Here is a 4221-nt window from a genome sequence, read left to right as displayed (position 1 = left end):
GCCCTTCCACCTTCCTTCCTTTGCTCTCTCTGAAAAACAATAGAATAATATCCTCCTGTGAGGATTAACAACAACAAAATTACCTTCTATAGATAATTTTCAAAGGAAACAACAATATGGCCAATGTGGGTAGCTCCAGGGCAAGCCACTGCTTTCACCTTTACCAGCACAAATCTCTAATTTTTCAGCTCATTTAGGCTGGATCCCGCTCTCAAAGCCCCATGTATTTAAAAGGACCCTGGCAAGGGTGTGACGAAAAAAGAACCCTCTTTCACTGCTGGTGAGAATGCAGACTGGTGCAGCCTCTGTGGAAAACAGTATGGAGTTTCCTCAAAAATTTAAAAATTGAACTCCCATTTGACCCAGAAATCCCACTTCTAGGAATATATCCCAAGAAATCAGAAACACCAGTCAGAAAGTATATATGCATCCCTATGTTCATAGCAGACTATCAAACCTCAGAGGGAAGGCAGGAGAGGGGGTAAGGGGAGTTAAGAGATCAACCAAGGGACTTGTATGCATGCATATGAGCATAACCAATGGACACGGGCAGTAGTGGGGTGAGGGCATATGCTGGGGGGTGGGAGGTGGGAGCTGCCAGGGAGAGGTCAATGAGGAAAAACTGAGACATATGTAACACTTTAAACAATTAAAAATTTAAATTTAAAAAAAAGGACCAATAAACTACTAAAAAATTGAAAAATAATGAAACGTTTTAGTGAAAGACAAGTGTTATGATGTTGCTATTAAGGATTTATGTGCTTTAGGACCTATTTAGTTATGTACTGACTAGAGGCCAGGCGCAAAAATTCAAGTACCAGTGGGGTCTCTCGACCTGGCCTGTGGGATCAGGCTGAAACAGCCTTTCTGACATCACCCGAGGGGTCCCAGATTGAGAGAGGGCACAGGCCAGGCTGAGGGACCCCACCAGTGCACAATTTATCAGATGTATCAATGCCAAATATGTTCTCCCATACAGTGGGATCCTTTTTTGTTTTGTCAAATAGAGAGATGCAGGAGGTTTAGCCAGCCAAGGAGGGGCTGCGGTAAGGCTCCAGGGTGTGTCTGGCCAGACCCCAGGAGCAAGCTAAACTACTGGTCAGAGTGCCTGCCCCCGGTGGTCAGTGCACATCATAGCGAGTGGTTGAGCAGCCTTAGCATATCATTAGCATATTATGCTTTGATTGGTTGAACAGCAGAAGGGACGACAGGACACTTAGCATATTGGGCTTTTATTATATAGGATGTGACTTACATATGTTTAGCCATAAGAAGTCTCTTTCCTGATGAAAGACGATTATCAAATGCCTTTTGTCTCCTGCTTAACTAGAACAAGCCAGCAAGTCCACTTTTGGGAATGTATCTAAAAGAATGAAAATGGTATCTAAAATCTATACTCCTATGTTCATTGCAACATTATCCACAATAGTGGAGATATGGGAGCAACCTAAGTGTCCATCAACGATGAATTGATAAAGACAATGTAGTATGCATATACAATAAAACATTATTTGGCCAGGTGAATGAAGGAAATCCTGCCATTTGTGATAACAGTTTGATCTTGAGGGCATTATGTTAGATAAAATAAGTCAGATAGAGAAAGACAAAGACCACATGATTTTGCTTATATGTGGAATCTTAAAAAAAAAAAACAACAAACAAAAAATAAAACGTCCAACAGAGAAACTGGATAGGGAAGTGGATACCAGGATCTGGGAATCAGGGAAATGGGGACACAGTAGTCAAGGGTGCACATTTCCAGTTTTAAAGTAAATAAATGCCTGAAACCTAATGTACAACATGATGATTGTGGCTATTACTACTATAATACATACTTGAAAGTGACTGAGAGTAGATCATTACTGTCCTCACCACAAAGAATGGCATGCATGTGAAGGACTCGAGGGGTCAGCTAATGCTGTCGTGACAATCAGTGGAAATCTACAGGGTGAGCAAGAAGAGGTGTACATATGTTTGTATGGAAAATAATATGATATTTAGTCAACAACGTTACAAGAATAAACTCTTGCATACTCACAACTGTAAACCTACTTTTTAAAACATTTTATTTTTTCCCATCACTATTTATCCCCCTATACCAGTGGTCGGCCAACTGCAGCTCGCGAGCCACATGCGGCTCTTTGGCCCCTTAAGTGTGGCTCTTCCACAAAATACCACGTGGGGGCGTGCATGAACAGTGCGATTGAAACTTCGTGGCCCATGCGCAGAAGTTGGTATTTTGTGGAAGAGCCACACTCAAGGGGCCAAAGAGCCGCATGTGGCTTGTGAGCTGCAGTTTGCCAACCACTGCCCTATACCATCAACCACCTCCCCGCTCCTCCCTTCCCCTGCCAATCACCACACTGTTATAGATGTCCATGAGATTTTTCTCTTTTTCTTCTTTTTCTGCTTGATCCCTCCACACCCCAGGCTTACCACAGGACCACTGCCGAGAGCTGTCAGCCTGCTTTCTATCTAGGAGTCTGTCTATATGTTGCATTAGTTCAGTTTGTTCAGTAAATACCACATATAAGTAAAAAAATTATCAAATTAACATATTGTATATCTTAAAATTAACATAATGTTAAATATTAATTATTTTGAATAAAGCTATAAATAAAGAAATAAATAATGCTTGGCACAGAGTTGGAGCTCAGTTGATGTGGGAATTCTCAGTGTCAGACTCCAAGCAGCTTTATGGAAACATCCATGTGGGTAATCATATATGTGACATGACAACCCATTCATTAAGTGGACTTTGCAACTGTCTTAAAAAGTTAGCAATAGCATTAGATTATTTGAAAAAAGTACAGATGTTAAACAGTAATAACTCTAAATCAGTTTTCACTTGACTAAAGTTTTTAAGTCCGTATTTGTGAACCCAATCTATATACATAAAAGCCTAAGTGACTGTTAAGACTGAATGACCAAAATGACCAAACAACTGGTCAACCAGTCGCTGTGACACACACTGACCACCAGGGGGCATATGCTCAATGCAGAAGCTTCCCCCTGGTGGTCAGTGCGCTCCCACAGCCAACCCCCTGCAGCCCCTCCCCTCGGCTGGCCAACATCCCATGGCCCCTCCCCCCCATAGGCCTCAATCACTGGCCAGGCCAAGGGACTCCACCCATGAATGAATTTGTGCGCCAGCCTCTAGCATTGAAAATAATGTTAGATTCATAAAGTTCCTTTCTTGCATCATTACTAATGGTTTTTTTAAAACCTTTATTATTGAAAGTATTACATGTCCCCCTGTTCCCCCACTGACCCCTTCTAATCCGCACCTCATCGCTGCCCCAGGCCTTCACCACCATACTGGCTGTGTCCATGGGTTATGCATATGGTATATGCATACAAGTTCTTTGGTTGTTCTCTTTCCACCAACCCAACCTCCCCTGCCTTCCCTCTGAGATTCCAGTATGTAACATGCTTCTATGTATCTGGATCTATTTTATCAGGTTTTTTTTTTATTAGATTCCACATTTTAGTGTATTTCTCTGACTGGCTTATTTTGTTTAGCATAATACTGTCCAGGTCCCTCCATGCTGTCTCAAAGGGCAAGAGATCCTTCTTTTTCTCTGCTGCATAGTATTCCAAGGTGTAAATGTACCACTGTTTTGTTTTTTTATCTACTCATTTACTGGTGGGCACTTGGGCTATTTCCAGATCTTAGCTGTTGTAAATTGTGCTGCTATGAACATAGGGATGCATACATTCTTTATGATTGGTTTTTCTGGAAGAAGTATCACTGGGTCAAATGAGAATTCCATTTTTAAATTTTGAGGAAACTCTATACTGCTTTCTATAATGGCTGTAACATTCTGCATTCCACCAACAGTGCACTAGGGTTTCTTTTACTCCACATCCTTGCCAGCACTTGCCATGAGTTGACATGGTAGTCATTCTGAACGGTATGAGGTGATACTTCATTGTAATTTTAATTTGCATCTCTCTGATGTTCAGTGATTTTGAGCATTCTTTTCCTATGCTTCTTGGTCATCAGTTTGATCATTGGAGAAGTGTCTATATAGGTCCTTTTCTCATTTTTCAATTGAATTGACTGTCCTTTTGTTAAGTTATATGAGTTCCTTATTTATTTTGGATATCAACCCTTTATCAAATGTATCATTGCCAAATATGTTCTCCCATACAGTGGGATCCCTTTTTGTTTTGTTGATTGTTTCTTTTGCTGTGCAGAGGCATATTATTTTGATGTAG

Source organism: Myotis davidii, unplaced genomic scaffold (assembly GCF_000327345.1).
Source record: "Myotis davidii unplaced genomic scaffold, ASM32734v1 scaffold249, whole genome shotgun sequence".
NCBI lineage: Eukaryota > Metazoa > Chordata > Mammalia > Chiroptera > Vespertilionidae > Myotis > Myotis davidii.
The sequence above is the reverse complement of the archived record's forward strand: the minus strand, read 5'-3'. Positions refer to the sequence as shown.